Raw genomic sequence first — 19,316 nt, 5'->3', positions numbered from 1 at the left:
CCACATTGCAGCCATGCAGCCTCCGCTCTGTGTGTCTTGCCCTGTTATTACATCCTGTTTCGGCAGTGCTGTTTCGGTGATCAGTCATTTTTTTTCCCGGTGGCCGATTTTTTAGTTGCTTCACTTGTCAATTTTGCACAAATCGTAGACTGCTTGTATATATATATATATATATATATATATATATCCATTCATTCACTGTATTACTTAAATTTGTTTTCAAGTAAAAAAACTATATTTTTTTTAAGGTATGGCGGCTTTTATTTTGCCGTGGCGGGGCGCCACCATCAATTACATGTAGGGGAAACCCTCACTGGTATAACTAAATAAGCTGAACTAATGACTACTGACTGCATCTAAAATAAACAGGCTGAATTAAAAAAATGTGTAATTGCTAAAAAAAGGTGAGGACTTAAAAGGGTGCTGTGGAAGTTGCCTCCTAGCAGCTCCACTGTAGACACGGCACAAGAGCCAAGCGTGCAGTTTTCACAAAGTTTTTAATGTGCATAGATTCGAGTCTAACTCTTTCTCCAGCAGAATGTGACTTTTCAGTCACGTCCGTATCCTCTCTCCCCTCCTGCTCCCGGCCGCTTACTGTTAAAGACAAGAGAGGATTAGATTAACACGTACCACCTGTGAAATCTAATCACCTGCCAGCTGTGTCTCGCCGTCAACACTGCCACGCCCCCGTCTGATGGTGCTCCTGCAGGCAGCGCTGGCCACATCTCCCTCCACAGGTGCCTTGAGAAACGCCTCAGTTATGTAAATCACAAGTTTGAACCCCACTGTTCTATGTTTGCTAGCAATGTTAAAATGTCAATGCAAGGATCTGACAATGTGTTGACCGAGGTCCAAGTTCCTCAAAACGGAAGTAGCACTCTAGCATTTTTAAGAATTTTCTGCAAAATGTTTGACTCCCAAGTGTTGAACTGAACCTGGGGGCTGGTATGGTGTCATTCCCTGGCCCCCGGGCCGCCAGTTAAATAGCCCTGGTCTAAACTTTTGCACCGCTTTGTGCTTTGAATAATACGCTGCGTTAAGTCTGCTAACTTGAGTACAGTCTTTGCAATAAGTGTGTATTTTGCTTTTTCTTTGACTTTTCTTTGTGTGTGATGCCACCACAGAAGAACACCTGCAGGGATTTTACACATCCCTGTCCTGGCCTCTCAGTCCAGTATGGATCAGCGCAAAGTCAGCTGTGTTCAGTGCTAATGTGAAGACACACGTCATCCCAGGGTAAGTACTTTTTCTTTTATGTAGATGTTCGCCTTTTATTACACTTGTATTGCCGTGAAGCATGTGTGAAATGGAACATGGGTGAGTCCTTTTATTTAAATTTGTTGTCTTGTATCCTATGGGGGTTAGCTGCTTTTTACACTTGCATGACAGTTCATGTGTGCAACAGGCCTCCTTTGAATCATACAGTGGTTAGCTTCTTTTTAGTCTTAAAGTTAGTTAAAGTACCAAAGATTGTCACACACACACTAGGTGTGGTGAAATTTGTCCTCTGCATTTGACCCATCCCCTTGATCACCCCCTGGGAGGTGAGGTGAGCAGTGGGCAGCAGCTGTGCCGCGCCCGGGAATCATTTTTGGTGATTTAACCCCCAATTCCAACCCTTGATCTGAGTGCCAAGCAGGGAAGCAATGGGTCCCATTTTTATAGTCTTTGGTATGACTCGGCCGGGGTTTGAACCCACAACCTACCGATCTCAGGGCGGACACTCTAACCACTAGGCCACTGAGTAGGTGTCTTCATCACGGTCTTGCTTGAATCTGTGTGGGGCAACGTTCCCTCTAAGGTGCGCAATTGCGCACTGCTCACGCGTCCTCTGCGCACAGCAAATCTATGCCGCGCAAAAAATAAAATCCCACTCTATACAAAATAAACAAATCGTTTGTTTTGTATGATTTTGCAATGCAACTGTGAGTAACAGGTGACGAAAGGCGGCCACAACAGATAAAACAATGTTTGTCAACACTTAAATTAGTGTAATGTCTGTGGAGACATTTAAAGGAGGACAGGAATTCCATCGGTCCCTTTAATTAGCGAAATTGTTTGTTGGCCATAGCCACACCAAAACAAGGTGTAATATACTTTTATCTAGCAAAACTGGTCGTTGTCTACCGTACAAACCAAGCCAAAAGCAACTCTTTGTCATCTGTTATATCAACAGCAGCCGCTTGCTCTCTCTCTCACTGCACCAACACATACACTATGGCAATTAGCCACTGGTGCGTTTATGGCCACACAAAAAGTTGGACAACTCCAACACTACACATAAAGTGTAAATTTCAGGTCGTTTTACCATGACTCCTCAATCAGTGTGCTTATTCTACTGTCATTTGTTAAGAATGTTATTTTTTGGGTATTAATCATGAAATGTTACAGGACTACATAATTTCTAATAAAAATATTTATTTTACGGACAGAAAGTTAAAAAACACTTCATCTCATGCAACGTGAATGTTTTAAGGGGAACTAAATGTGATCTCTGAAAGGGGTACACAGTCTTTCCAAAGCAGGACCCCCACCCAGGCATAAAATGCTATAGTGCATAGCTGATTAAAAAAAAAACAATATCTAAGTGGGCCAAATCACATATATTAGAAAATAATCTCTTGAAATTGACTAGTCACTTAATTATAATAATAAGACATTTAAATTGTTATGTCAGGTTTGAGACAAATGTGCTGCTGGTATGACCACAGTGTGCACGTCTGTATTCCACTGAATGCTCAGGGTGTTTGTGCGTTTGCTCACACACATGAAAAATTAGAGGGAACATTGGTGTGGGGATCTTCTCTCTTTGCAGTTTGACCCTGGAACAGATCATTTCAATTCCCCTTACTTACAAATGGAAAAAAAAATGTTTGGAAGTATGAACAAATTGCCCTTTTTGAGGTTCCGCTGTGTATTGTTTCAGGTCATATGTCATGTTTTTGAAAGGTAAAGCTTGTATATAATGTACGTATGAATATTTCAAGAATGTACGCAATCGTTTCTAAAGCTTTGCTGCACAAGGCCAGTTCAATTGTGCACATGCGCCGCACAGATGACCGTTTTTTTTGGCTGTGTGCCATGCAGTTATCTCCATTGACAATGTGCCAATTATAACCGCACTAGCGTTAGCATATACATACAGCTTTGATTCAATTTTACTCAGCCTGCAGCAGCCAATTAGAGCTATCGCCTTCATTAAGTCCACTCGGGGGCCAAATAAGCCTCACCAAATAAAAGGAAATCCTCTACTTTCCATCGTCCCTCCTGTTAAAAAGGCACACAACACAAGTTTGTTTTCAAATGATTTTTGTTGTGTTTTTGTGGGCGTCTAATCTCTGGTCAATAAGTCAGTTTACATCTCTGTGCAGATTAACGCTTTGTAAATCTGCAAAGGAAGGCACACAGTAACTAGGAGGCTAAAGGCTGCCACAGTGTCAAAGGAGCTTAGAACACAACACAACAACAGCACCGTACAACAAGCATGAATATTATGCAAAAAAACAACAACAAAAGGACAGATTCTTCTATCCTCAAGCATCATTGCACTAAATTGGTCAAAATGTCACACACCTGAGGTCCTACTTGAGAAAGCAGCTGCAATCCATGTTCAATGGTCCTCCACTCAGATTCTTTTATTTTCTATGTTCACGCTTTTGAGAGCCACTTGGTTTTTGACCTTTTTTTTTTTTTTCCGTAAGGATAGCTTCAAAAAGAACTGACAAAAACGTTGCAACTGAAGAAGTTTTAACACAAATCATCAACTCTGTAGGTTCCTAATATAAAATGTTCTCCAGTGAGGGATTAACATGAGCAAAGGCTTACCTTTTTTATCATCTTGCATGCATAAACAAAAACACTGGCAGATTTTTTTTCTTGCACAGTCTATGAAACATCCTGATAATAATGTTCAGTTTTGATTGACACTGTCAGAATAGAATGTTTTTATTATTGTGGTTGTTGTTTGCGATGGTGGCATCTTAACAGGAGCAAAACAATAGAATATGTAAATAATAAAATTATTAAAAAACCCAACAATATATTAAAACTTAAAAAATAAATAGTTTACGGTGTGTATAATAAGTGAACAAATGTAAGTTTTTGATCAATATTTGTATAAAAAAGGTTATTTTGTGGTTTCTTAAATGCATCTTAATAGAAGCTAGTGAATTGAATATAACATTCTAAATTAACAACAGAAAATTAATACAGTTTAATAAAAACATTTTACAAAGTGTGTACGATAGGTGAAACATGTGCTTATTTAGTCAATATTTGTAAAAAAATTAAAATAAGTTGTTATTCGCACTGGTGTACAACGTCAATGCAATTTAATGGAAGGTAAATAATTAAAATTAATATACCAAATAATAAAATAAAAATATGTACAAATTCATAAAAAATACAAAAAATCTACACATTTTGTTCAATAAGTTAAAACGGTTGTTTGCAGTAGTGTACAACTGCACTGCATCTTAATAGGAGCTAAATAATTAAATATAAACATTTTAAATAATAATGAATAAAAATCAACTTAATTTAATTTAAAAAAAAAAGTACAGCGTGTAAAATAGGTGAAAAATATTTAAGTCAATATTTGAAAAAAAAAAAAGCTATGTTGTTTGCAGTGGTCTTAATCTACTTAATAGAAGCCAAAAAAAGTAAAAATACTAAATAATACAAAAAAATAATACAAATAGTACACTGTGTACAAAAGGTAAAAACTATTTTTCTCATTTAGTCAATATTTGTAAAAAAAATATATAAAGTTGTGATTTGCATCTTAATGAAAACTAAATAATAATAATAATAATAATAATAATATAAAAATACAATATAATAAAATCAAGTAGTACAACTTAATAAAAACTTTTTTTTTTTTTTAAAGTGGGTACAATAGATGAAAAGGTTGTTTGCAGTGGTGTACAACTGTACTGCATCTTAATGGGAGCTAAATGATAAATCATAAAATTGAAAAATAAAAATCTTTATTCTATATTGGAGAACAAAAGTTTTGTTGTAGTTTGCAATGGTGTACAACTGCACTGCATCTTACCGGAAGCTAAAAAATGGATTGTAAAAATACAAAATCCATCCATCCATCCATCCAGGGGCGCCGCTAGGGATTTTGGGCCCCATGAAAATAATCTTTACAGGGCCCCCAACACAGTGTCATTATTTTTTCTGTATTATAATTTCATCATCATTAGGGGCCTCTCTGGGCCCCCCTCCATCATGGGCCCCTAGAATCCGTCTCCTTTACCCCCCCTTTTCGGTGCCCCTGCATCCATCCATCCATCCATTTTCTACCGCTTATTCCCTTCGGGGTCGCGGGGGGCGCTGGAGCCTATCTCAGCTACAATCCAATAAAAAGTAATACAAATTGAAAAAATGTACAGTGTAGTGTGTACAGTAGGTGAAAATGTGCGTTTTTAGTCAATATTTGTAGAAAAAAAGTTACGTTGTCGTTTACAGCTGTACAACTGCACTGAAATTTAATGGAAACTAAAACATGTAATATACGAATACCAAATAATACATAAAACATTTATACAAATTAAAAAAAATAGTACAGTGTGTACACTTGGTGAGAAATATACTTAAATCAATATTTGTAAACAAAAGTTATGTTGTAGTTTGCATCGGTGTATAATTGCACTGCATCTTAATGGAAGTTAAATCACACAATACAAAAATATAAAATAAATAAAAATGAATATATATATATATATATATATATATATATATATATATATATATATATATATATATATATATATATATATATATATATATACATATACCACAGATATGTGTAAAATGCAGTACACATTTGTCAATATTTGTAAAAAAAAACACAGTATATATTAATGACAATATTTGGAAAAACGATAATAAATAAAAATGAGTACATACCGGGTACTAAACATTTTTTTTAGGATAGTACAGCTGTGTGTAAAAGGTAAAAACATACTTATTTTGTATGGTTGTAGTTTGCAGTGGTGTGCAAATGCACTGCATAATAATTGGAGCTAAAACATATAAGCATGTAAAACTTCATTAGAAATAAATATATGTTTAAAACAATATAATAGAATATGTACAAAAAAATGCTTATTTTGTTGATATTTTTATAATGATACCAGTGTACTGCATGTTTTTACATGCATGCATATGTGCAGATGACTGCTCTGTCTCTCTCTCTCTCTCTCTGTGTGTGTGTGTGTGTGTGTGCGTGCGTGTGTGTGTGTGTGTGTGTGTGTGTGTTACAAAACTGCTTAAGCACAGCTGAGCAGAGAGGCGACAAGCGAGTGTTGCAGGCGGGTGTGCCGCGGCGCACCCATGCCACCCTCCTGACACCAGGCCGCCATTGTGCTCCTGTCATGATCAATCATGTCCCCCCCAAAGACGGGCCTTGTCCGGGAGGGAGGGGACCAATCACACGCCTCATTAGCCTGGCTTGGTTACTCCCAAGCAAAGTAGTCCCAGGACACCTCGGCCTGTTGCACATCGAGCAGACAAGCAAGTGTGCGAGGCTGTATAGGGGAACTCTGGGCTGTAAACCACACAATAGCATCCACATGGCTGAAAAAGACGGCGTTTATTCCAACGCCAATCTGATATGTTCTTTTCGTATTTCTTTCTTCAGGGCTGAACAAAAACCAGAGAAGGCAAAAGCCGTCCTGATCTACTGTAGATAAAGTTGTCCTCCCTATGCTCATTGTTTGGAAAAAGGCTCCATCTGGCGAGGTTTCACTGACCGGCCAGGCCGTGCCTCGCTCCCCCAGCAGCTGGCTAAACTGCCCAACTGCTTTCCCGCTTGGACCTCGCAGCAACCGACACTTTTTGCCGGCCCTCCAACACACACACACACACACACAGACACAGATACAAACACACACACACACAATGTTAACTGCCGCCTGGCCCTGCCCGGCCCGGTCATTTGGCGTGAGTCGCGGTGTCGGCCTCTCTGGCCCCTTTGTTTTTCCATCCCTGGAGGAGAGCGTACAGTAGTATAGATTTAAGTAGGTCAGAAGTACAGTATGTGCAATAGTCCCAGACCATCACTGGCTTTGTTGTCTTAATGACCTTTTTTCCCCCAACAGTAGTTTTGACTAGGGCTGCAACTAACAACTAATATGATAATCGATTCATCTGTTGATTATTACTTCAATTAATCGATTAATAATCGGATAAAACAGACAAACTACATTTCTATCCTTTCCAGTATTTTATTAGAAAAAAAACAGCATACTGGCACCATACTTATTTTGATTATTGTTTCTCAGCTGTTTGTAAATGTTGCAGTTTATAAATAAAAGTTTATAAAAAAAAAAAAAAAGTAGCCTATGCGCATGCACAAGCATAGATCCAACGAATCGATGACTAAATTAATCGCCAACTATTTTTATAATCGATTTAATCGATTAGTTGTTGCAGCCCTAGTTTTGACTAACATTAGTCGTGGATGTCCAAACTTTTTACAGCAAATACCTCATACAGAAAAATGAATACCGTATTTTCGGATTATAAGTCGCAGTTTTTTTCATAGTTTGGTCGGGGGTGCGATTTATACTAAGGAGCGACTTATGTGTGAAATTATTAACACATTACCGTAAAATATCAAATAATATTATTTAGCTCATTCACGTAAGAGACGAGACGTATAAGATTTCATGGGATTTAGCGATTAGGAGTGACAGATTGTTTGGTAAACGTATAGCATGTTCTATATGTTATAGTTATTTGAATGACTCTTACCATAATATGTTACGTTAACATACCAGGCACGTTCTCAGTTGGTTATTTATGCGTCATATAACGTACACTTATTCAGCCTGTTGTTCACTATTCTTTATTTATTTTAAATTGCCTTTCAAATGTCTATTCTTGGTGTTGGGTTTTAGCAAATAAATTTCCCCCAAAAATGCGACATATATGTTTTTTTCCTTCTTTATTATGCATTTTCGGCCGGTGCGACTTATACTCCGGTGCGACTTATACTCCGAAAAATACGGTAATGCACTGATACATTGTGTACAATAAAATCAATTCAATGGAGGTCAATATATGCTAAGCTATCTGAACTAAACATCAACATCTTAGCTTTTTGTTATACATAGGTGAGATGATGATCCAACATTATAGCTCACTGATGATAATGAATTCATTCTATATATATTATGGGCACGATAGAAAAACGTCTATCGTGCCTATTCTATTTTTATCGTTTCAAGCGATAGGCTGTATTTTATCCATAGGGCTTGTGCCATTAGATGATTCATAGTAACAACAACAATAATTGCACATTCAGTAAGTGTAATTGGTGTCAAACGGGAGAGAAAACTTACAAAGAAAAGGATATGTTGACATGTAGGCTCGCAGTTCTCTTTCGATTTTGCGACATGACGCCGTTTTACGTGCCCTCTTTGTGTGCAGCGTCTCCCGCCGTTGCGGGTTACCTGAGTTACACACATGAGGGGATCATTGTTTGATTGATTGATTGAAACTTTTATTAGTAGATTGCACAGTACAGTACATATTCCGTACAATTGACCACTAAATGGTAACACCCGAATAAGTTTTTCAACTTGTTTAAGTCGGGGTCCACGTTAATCAATTCATGGTACAAATATATACTATCAGCATAATACAGTCATCACACAAGTTAATCATCAGAGTATATACCTTGAATGATTTACATTATTTACAATCCGGGGGGTGGGATGTGGAGGGGGTTGGGGCGGGGGGTTTAGGTTTGGTTGATATCAGCACTTTAGTCATCAACAATTATATAATCTGAGAAATAGACATTGTAAGTAAACATGGAGACAGGACGGGTAGGCGAAGCGCTGGCGGAAAAAGAAATTGAACCCCCACAATCAGCAGAGACGGAGTCCCAGGACGAACTCCTACCCAAACGAGGGGGTAGCTCGTCAGTCTGGCTTTATTTATCGCTGCCTGCAAACTACTTTTTCCCCAGAGGATCACACCGGAGCCGCGATAGCCCAAGGTATGTGTGGCAGCTAACGTTAATATTGCTGTGTTTATCCATGTTTCCTATGTCGTTTTTCTAACATAACCTCTGAATAGAGTGTAAGGGTGTACCTTTGCATGCAGTATCCCGTTTATTATTAAACTGTCCTGTCAGGCTTCGTGTAGTGTTAGTGTTCATGTGCATACTTGCCAACCTTGAGACCTCCGAATTCGGGAGATGGGAAGGGGGGCGGGGGCAAGGTTGGGGGGTTTGGGGTTTGGTGGTAGCGGGGGTATATATTGTAGCGTCCCGGAAGAGTTAGTGCTGCAAGAGGTTCTGGGTATTTGTTCTGTTGTGTTTATGTTCTCCCGAAATGTGTTTGTCATTCTTGTTTGGTGTGGGTTCACAGTGTGGCGCACATTTGTAACAGTGTTAAAGTTGTTTATATGGCCACCCTCACTGTGACCTGTTGATCAAGTATGATTTACATTCACTTATGTGTGTGTAAAGGCCGCATATATTATGTGACTGGGCCGGCATGCTGTTCGTATGGAGGAAAAGCGGACGTGACGACAGGTTGTAGAGGACGCTAAAGGCAGTACCTTTAAGACACGCCCCCAATATTGTTGTCCGGGTGGAAATAGGGAGAAATTTGGGAGAATGGTCGCCCCGGGAGATTTTCGGAAGGGACACTGAAATTCGGGAGTCTCCCGGTAAAATCAGGAGGGTTGGCAAGTATGTTCATGTTGCTGTGTGTGGCAGTGAACCCTGAAAAATTAGTTTTGTTGTTAGTGTTGTTTGCTATACCAAATGTATTTGTTTATTTCACTTGCAAATAATGTGAGAAAAAAGGGAAGTGGTCATGTATGTTGTTAAATTTTTCGTAGAGCTGAAAGCGTACCATAGCTATATCGTGGTATATCATTATCGTGATATAAAATAATCCATATTGTGACATACATTTTTTTCCATATCGCCCAGGACTAGTTACTAACCGTCTAGAATTTTATCGCAAATTATCATTATACCGTTTATCGTTGCATCCCTAGTCCATTAAGAAGTAAAAAGTCAAGAGAGGTCACGGTATATTCTTGCCGCCGATGTTGGTCAATTTTTTAGGGCATTACGGCAATTTTAAGAGGGCCGTCGCGGCAATTGCTGCGGTTGCCGTGGTAAAATTCGAGCCCTGTGGCAGTATTGACTAGATACGCTATTGTACTTGGTATCATTACAGTGGATGTTAGGTGTAATCCACCCATGACATTTGTTTACATTTAGGAGCGCTATATTTTGTTAGCGGTGACGCTGGTGAGCTATTGTATCCTTCTAAGGTGCAGGGATGATACTTGTAAGAAACGTACTTTATTTGTCACCATGGAGGCGAGGATTAGTGATTTACAAGTAGCTAAAACATTGCCGATTGCGAATGGACGTTAGCCGCTTGCTAGCTCGCCATGTTTTAAAACACTGCTTGCTGAGCGGCGTTTCAGAGTTATAGCTTCACCTTTATCTTTAGTTTTTAAGCCAAAATGCGTCCACTCTCCCCTTTCGGTCTACACCAGGGGTACCCAAACTACGGCCCGCAGGCCGGATACGGCCCCCCAGCGTCCAAAATCCGGCCCGCGGGAAGTCCCAAGTTAAAAAAAAAAAATATATATTAATTTTTGAAATTGTTTTTTTTAATTTTTTTAATTTTTTTTAATTTGTCCTTACTAGTCCATTCTCTACCGTCTCCTAGCCACTCGGGCAAATCATATTGTCTAAAAATGCATTTTACCATCGATAACATGACATGCAGCAAGTTCGCTCTTTAAGTCAATTAGTGCGCGAGTAATATATATGTATGAATACATATCCATCCATCCATTTTCTACCGCTTATTCCCTTCGGCGTCGCGGGGGGCGCTGGAGCATATCTCAGCTACAATCGGGTGGAAGGCGGGGTACACATATACATAGACATATATATGTGTATACATGACATATACATATACATAGACATATGCATATATACACACACATATATATATACATTTACATATACATATATATACACACACACACACACACACACACACACACACACACACACACACACACACACACACACACACACACACACACATTTACATATAATATATATATATATATATATATATATATATATATATATATGTATATATATATATATATATAGTCAAAAAGTTTGGGGACCCCTGGTCTACACACTGTGTCTGCTTGTAAGTACTCCGTGATTGTGCGCTGCCGAACATGCTCCTCTGCACGTTAAATCAACAATGTCACGAAGTGACGACGGCGGGCCGTCATGCCCTTTAAAAAAAAAAGAGGAATAAAAAAGCGATTAAAAAAAAGTTTTTAGTGCTTCCACAGTGAGATATAAGTTAGAACTTTACGCTACTTTATATTAGAAATGGCAACAGCAGAGGGTGAATGCCCCACAACAAGAAGATAGTTATAAAAAAGAAGCTTATCAACTGCGGCATTGCCACGGACTACAGTGGTGGACGTGCATAAATTTTCAGGACTTATGCAGATCTCAAATACACATCAGCAGGTACCAGAAGGTAAGAAAAGTTGGTTTTGCATAATATTGTCAAACAAAACGCCAGATAATGTCTGCTAATGGGTGCCATTTTGCGGTCCTTATACACACACCATAGTAATACTTGTATCTCTGACTACGGTAGCCGTAATGGGCCGACAATCCATGAAGCGGTGTGGCGTCAAAGTCATACTAAAACATTTTGACAGATTTTTGAGCGCCGTGTGTAATGTTCTTTATTTTCAATGGAACATTTAAAGTTTTGGTGTTGTTTACTGGCGTCATATTGCAGTCTACACGTATCTCTTATGTGTGACTGCCATCTACTGGTCACACTTATCATTACACCATGTACCAAATAAAATTCCTTCGAGGTCGGTAGGCACAACTAGAATTATGCCGTACATTAGGCGCACCGGGTTATAAGGCGCACTGTCGATTTTTGAGAAAATGTAATGATTTTAAGTGCGCCTAATAGTCCAAAAAATACGGTAGTCTTACTTAAGCACGAACACCTACTTATGCCATGTGTCTTATCATTTTTGCCATCGCTCCTCACGCCAGTTACTGTATTAATGATAAACGCCACAGTAAATAATCTTTAAATAGCCTGTGGTTTGCTCATGCGCTCACATTTCCATGTCATTTAGTTAACGGGGTTGCTCCTCCCGCCAGTTATTATTTAGAATTGCCACCTAGTACAGGATTGCTTATTATTTTTATTGGATAGTAGTCTGTTTATTTCAATTGTTAGTTTTTTTTTCTTTTCTTTTTTCTTTATTACCTTTTGTGTAATTTATTTTTTTAGTACCCCATATTTGTTCCCACTACCGCACCTTAAGTTGGAGTCCTTAATCTCGTTATATGCAAATATAATGACAATAAAGTCCATTATATTCTATTCTAGATTCAAAATAGACCACAAGGACAAAGTCCATGGTAATTCGCAAACAAGACGTGTCATATCTTTAAACAATTGCTCTGCCAACCAGTTATCCATGATAACCACCACCTTATGTGATAGAAATCAACCGAAAGACCCAAAATAAGCCACTGAGGCAAAGCCTACGGTATGATCGCTCATAGCACAATATACATGCACACGTCAAATATAAATAATACAATCTCTCCTTCCGTCAGTTATTACTTTGACAGCCACTTTTCACACTAGAAATGAACTGAACAACTTGAAATAAGTCAGGAATGCGATGTTGTATAATGAAAGGTCCAGTTCTGGAACCTACACAGACGTTATCACTTTCAAGTGAACAGCTGCTACTTTAGTTGGAGAGTCGCGTCCATTCTATGTGCATGAGGGTCCACTCCAGGCTAAAAAGGCTGCCACCTATATCGCTTTCGACTTCTTTGAATATTGATATGCTAATGATGAACAACACAGAGGACAAAGCAACGCCGCTTCCACTGGAAGCAGACACAAAGGCCCTTCAGTGGGGCCTTGACACTTTTACGACCCAACATGTGTCCTCCGTTTAACGCTCGCACAATGAAGGCCAACAACTGTCCCGTCTATTTAACGCCGGCGCTCCCGTCTGGGGACTCCGGCTGGTTACGTTGTGTTTGGCTTTGTCGGCGGGTGGGAGGATATATCAACTTTTTAGAGCAATGATGAGCCACCCCAAGAGGCTGAGCAGAATGCCACAGAGGTCAAAGTTCAAAGCTTTCAGGCAGCGCTGAGGCTTGGCCTCGCTTGTCTTTACAGATGTTGGCCTGCTGTGAGGTCCATGTAGTGTTTCAGGAGGTCTTCTCAAGATTTGAAGTTAAGCATATTTAGGAACTGTGATGAATTATTCATAAGTTTGGATTCTGATTGATTTTTAGCCATTTCGTTGGCTCAGACTCTTTTTTTTTTTTTTTTTGCAATGCCATTCTGAAGAAAATTTGGTAATATTTTACAAAGAAAATAAACTGCAGTTAATAGAAAAGACAAACATTGCATACTACAATATTTGTGGACATTTGTCATTCTTAGGAGAATTTAGTAGCATTTTACACACAATGACACTTTTTGCAATTTCCCTATTATGATAATTTAGAAAGATTTTGTAAAAATAGTTGGTAATAGTAGAAAAAAGCATCATACACGAATACAAATAGACGGAGTAGACATCGAAAGGGTAAAAGAAGCCAGATTTTTGGGAGTATTAATAGATGATCAAATGAACTGGAAATCTCATATACAAAACATACAACATAAGGTGGCAAAAAACATTTCAATAATGAATAAAGATTGTAGCTGAGATAGGCTCCAGCACCCCCCACGACCCCGAAGGGAATAAGTGGTAGAAAATGGATGGATTGATGGAATAAAGCAAAATACGTCCTGGGCCAAAAATCACTTCATATTCTCTACTGCTCGCTAGTGTTACCATATCTGAGTTATTGTGCAGAAATACTACAAATGTGCGCTACATTCGCTAACCGTGTTACAAAAAAGATCAGTTAGAATAATACATAATGTTGGATATAGAGAACATACAAACCCTTTATTTATTGAGTCAAAAATATTAAAGTTCGGTGATTTGGTAAAATTGCAAACAGCTAAAATGATGTACAAAGCAAACTATAACCTGCTACCAAAGAATGTACAACAATTCTTCTCAACTAAAGAGGAGAAATATAACCTTAGAGGAAAAAATAATTTAAAACATTTGTATGCACGTACAACACTTAGTATCACATATCAGTATGTGGAATTAAATTATGGAATGGATTAAGTAAAGAAGTTAAACATTGTACTGATATGATCCAGTTTAAGAGGTTGTTCAAAATAATAGTGCTTACAAAGTACAAAGAAGAAGAATTATGAGAAATACTTCCAACCTTAACCTTGGGCTTCACGGTGGAAGAGGGGTTAGTGCATCTGCCTCACAATACGAAGGTCCTGAGTAGTCTTGGGTTCAATCCCGGGCTCGGGATCTTTCTGTGTGGAGTTTGCATGTTCTCCCCGTGACTGCGTGGGTTCCCTCCGGGTACTCCGGCTTCCTCCCACCTCCAAAGACATGCACCTGGGGATAAGTTGATTGGTAACACTAAATTGGCCCTAGTGTGTGGATGTGAGTGTGAATGTTGTCTGTCTATCTGTGTTGGCCCTGCGATGAGGTGGCGACTTGTCCAGGGTGTACCCCGCCTTCCACCCGATTGTAGCTGAGATAGGCTCCAGCGCCCCCCGCGACCCCAAAGGGAATAAGCGGTAGAAAATGGATGGATGGATGGACTTCCAACCTTATTGAAAATAAGATATTCTTCATCTCCGTATGTTAATAATGACTGAATTAATTAATTACATATTACAAAACTGTTGTGTACACTAATTCATAGATGTTATTTTATTATATAAAAAGGTCAGTAAATGATTCTATATATTTGTAAACGCTCTGAAGTGGGAAAGGGGTAGGATTAAATAAGCTTTGCTTCCTCCTACTCCTTTTCGGGCATGATGTTGTCATGTCTGTGTAATCATGTTTTGTTTTAGTCATGTTTTGTTTTGTTTAGTTATTGGACTCTTTAGTTTCTGGCTTTTCACTCCCTTGTCTTGTTTCCATAGTTACCCATTAGTTTCACCTGTTCCACGTTTGGACTCATTGTGCACTCTTGTTTGTCACCATAGCAACCCATTAGTTTTCACCTGTCATGTCACGCACCTGTTTCACGTTTTGAATCACGCACCTGTTTTCGTTAATCATGTCTGTAGTATTTAAGTTCATTGTTTTCAGTTTGGCTTTCTGGCGACATCTCACATTTATGCTCTGTACATTCCTGACACTTGTTTTCATGTCCATCCTTCATGCTGCTATTTTTGTCCAAGCCAAGTAAGTTTTTGTTTATTAATGCTATAGTCTTTTGGTTTCATAGTTTGTTCTCCGCCACTGTGCGCGCTTTTCGTTTGTACTTTTTTTTGCTATAGTCTTTTGGTTTCATAGTTTGTTCTCCGCCACTGTACGCGCTTTTCGTTTGTACTTTTTTTAAATATATTAAATAAATCATGTACTTACATTCCCGTCTCGCCCAAGCCAACTTTCCGTTGCCTTCTAGAAAAACTAAACCCCAGGACCAAGTCATGACAGATGTAAAATGAAATGATATGAAATTGTGTGATGTATTATGCTGTAAGTGTGTTCATGTTCGAAATAAACTAAAGAAAGAAAGGAACATACCAGGGTAGAAGAAAAGTAAAATGTAGAAAAGAGTACTTTTTTTGGGAAATTTGCAAAACAGGCTTCTTCTACCCACTTTTTTGGTCTTACTTAAGACAATTTAGTAGGATTTTGCACAGAAAAACAGTCAGCGGTTAGAAGAAAGAGCACACATTTTACGATTTGTGTGGCTCAAAATAAACTTTATTTTATTTAGATTTTTTAAGAAAATGTTTTTAATGAATATAGTAAAATGAGGCCTTAGCTTGGAGTCACATTCTGAGGAGTGTGTACTAGCATTTGTACAAATTGTAACGCAGTGTAATTAGTTAGAGCATTAAAAAAACTTTTTTGACCTTAAACATCATGAAAGCCTTACACACATTATTGGGGCGGCATGGCGTAGTGGGTAGAGCAACCATGCCAGAAACCTGAGGGTTGCAGGTTCGCTCCCCGCCTCTTACCATCCAAAAATCGCTGCCGTTGTGTCCTTGGGCGGGACACTTCACCCTTTGCCCCCGGTGCCACTCACGCCGGTGAATTGAATGATAAATGATAGGTGGTGGTCGGAGGGGCCGTTGGCGCAAATTGCAGCCACGCTTCCGTCAGTCTACCCCAGGGCAGCTGTGGCTATGAAAGTAGCTTACCACCACCAGGTGTGAATGATTGATGGGTTCTACATGTAAAGCGACTTTGGGTACTTAGAAAAGCGCTATATAAATCCCAGTTATTATTATTATTATTATTATTAAATAACACCCTCCAGTCACCTTTACACTCTTTTAATCCAATATAGTACTAGTAATACTGTCTGTGTCTGAGCGAATCAGTGGCCAATACTACTGCAGTATTTACATCTGTATGCTTGAAAATGCTTAATGAGGGGCAAATATGTTGTTAAATATGCTTTAAAAAAAGAATTCCCCAAAAAAGACGCAATTTGTGTGTGACAAATTATTATAATATTTACTTGTTGCACTTAACTAACAATTGTAAGACATATATACTGTATATTTGATATATAAACCCCATTTCCATATGAGTTGGGAAATTGTGTTAGATGTAAATATTAACGGAATACAATGATTTGCAAATCCTTTTCAACCCATATTCAATTGAATGCACTACAAAGACAAGATATTTGATGTTCAAACTCATAAACTTTATTTATTTTATTTTTTTGCAAATAATAATTAACTTAGAATTTCATGGCTGCAACACGTGCCAAAGTAGTTGGGAAAGGGCATGTTCACCACTGTGTTACATGGCCTTTCCTTTTAACAACACTCAGTAAACGTTTTGGAACTGAGGAGACACATTTTTTAAGCTTCTCAGGTGGAATTCTTTCCCATTCTTGCTTGATGTATACAGCTTAAGTTGTTCAACAGTCCGGGGGTCTCCGTTGTGGTATTTTAGGCTTCATAATGCGCCACACATTTTCAATGGGAAACAGGTCTGGACTACAGGCAGGCCAGTCTAGAACCCCCTAATGACAACGTAAAAACATTTTTAGAGCTCTTTGCAAATTTATTAAAAATAAAAACTAAGAAACACATGTACATACGCATACACAGCCTTTGCCATTAAACTCAAGATTGAGCTCAGATGCATCCTGTTTCAACTGAGCATCCTTAAGATGTTCCTACAGCTTAATTGGAATCCACCTGTGATCAATTCAGTAGATTGGACATTGTTAAGAAAGGCACACACCTATATATTTATTAATAAGGTCCAGCACTTGACAGTGCATGGCAGAGCACAAACCAAGATTGAAGTTGAAGGAATTGTTCGTAGACCTCCGATACAGGATAGAAATAGATCTGCTGCCTTGAAGGTCCCAATGAGCACAGTGGCCGCCATAATATGTAATTGGAAGAAGTCTGGTACCACCAGAACTCCTCCTAGAGCTAGCTGGCCATCTAAACTAAGTGTTTGGGGGAGAAGGACCCTTATATGGGAGGTGAAAAAAGAACCCAATGGTCACTCAGTCAGAGCTACAGCATTGATTGATTGATTGATTGAGACTTTTATTAGTAGATTGTACAGTACAGTACATATTCCGTACAATTGACCACTAAATGGTAACACCCGAATACGTTTTTCAACTTGTTGAAGTCGGGGTCCACGTTAATCAATTCATGGTAACCATTCCTGTGTGGAGAGAGGGGAACCTTAAAGAAGGACAACCATCTCTGCAGCAACCCACCAATCAGGCCTGTATGGTAGAGTGGCCAGACGGAAGCGATTTCTTAGTAAAAAGAACATGGCAGTCCATCTGGGGTTTGCCAAAATGCCTCTGAAAGACTTTTAGACCATAGCTTTGTCTCAATTTTAGCTGTTTTAAATGAATTCTTTTGAGGACAAAAATGAATGCTTCCTTTGTGGAATTAGGTTGTAACATGACAGAATGTGGTAAAAGTGAAGCACTGTGAATACTTTGCTGATGCACTGTAATTCTAAATAATTGCACTGTATCTGTAAAAAAATATTTCAACAAGCCTTTTTTTTTAATTCACTTTAAAGGGACAAGCGGTAGAAACATGTATGGATGGATGGTTATGAAATCCTTACCACTAACCCAGGGCTGTACAGTGCAAGCATTTTAGTCGCGTTTGCGACTAAAAATGGGTTGTGCAAGCATTGAAAAAAAAGTTAGCACATGTGCGAATACACATTTTTACCTTTTTAATTAGTATTTTGCTCCGAAAATAAATGTATCCAAATTTTATCAAACTCGAGTAAAATTTTTGCCCATCTGTATAGCATGTTTGAAATAAACTTAAACCATAACTAAATAGACAAGTGATTGACATGGAAGTGCCAGTGATCACTCTGTGCGCGCTGAAAGCTATGTGTGTCCCTCCCTCCTGTGCCAATGCGCAGAGATGAGCGGGCTGGGGCCTCTAGCTCACACACTCAGTCTTCCAACACGGATGAAACAAGGTCTTGGCTCGAATAACTGGTCAGTATAAGATAACAAATGACAAACTTGCCATCCAATCAATACCCCATTAGTTAGTTAACAAGAAAATGCAGTAATGCAGTGTTTTTCAACCACTGTGCCGCGTCACACTAGTGTACCGTGAGGTATTGTTTGGTGTGCAGTGGGAGATTATGTAATTTCACCTAATTGGGTTAAAATATTTTTTGCAAACCGGTAATTATAATCCGCAAATGTGCTGTTGTTGAGTGTCTGTGCTGTCTAAAGCATACTTGCCAACCTTGAGACCTCCGAATTCGGGAGATGAGGGGGCGGGGTTTGGTGGTAGCTGGGGGGGGGGTGTATATTGTAGCGTCCCGGAAGAGTTAGTGCTGCAAGGGATTCTGGGTATTTGTTCTGTTGTGTTTATGTTGTGTTACGGTGCAGATGTTCTCCTGAAATGTGTTTGTCATTCTTATATGGTGTGGGTTCACAGTGTGGCGCATATTTGTAACAGTGTTAAAGTTGTTTATACGGCCACCCTCAGTGTGACCTGTATGGCTGTTGACCATATATGCTTACATTCACTTATGTGTGTGTAGAAGCCGCATATATTATGTGACTGGGCCGGTACGCTGGTTGTATGGAGGAAAAGCTGACGTGACGATAGGTTGTAGAGGACGCTAAAGGCAGTGCCTTT

At 38.9% G+C, this 19,316-nt stretch overlaps 1 protein-coding gene across 1 annotated transcript in view; it reads left to right on the top strand.

Moving 5' to 3' along the window:
• gpsm1b (G protein signaling modulator 1b) overlaps nt 1-19,316 on the top strand; it is a 107,741-nt gene that overhangs the window by 11,516 nt on the left and 76,909 nt on the right. The window contains exon 2 of the mRNA XM_061926711.2: nt 1,125-1,236. The gene's annotated coding sequence lies outside the window, so the exon portion shown is untranslated. The remainder of the gene's footprint in view (nt 1-1,124; nt 1,237-19,316) is intronic.

This window comes from Nerophis lumbriciformis, linkage group LG32, assembly GCF_033978685.3.
Source record: "Nerophis lumbriciformis linkage group LG32, RoL_Nlum_v2.1, whole genome shotgun sequence".
Lineage (NCBI taxonomy): Eukaryota > Metazoa > Chordata > Actinopteri > Syngnathiformes > Syngnathidae > Nerophis > Nerophis lumbriciformis.
This window is presented reverse-complemented; position numbering and strand designations above follow the sequence as displayed.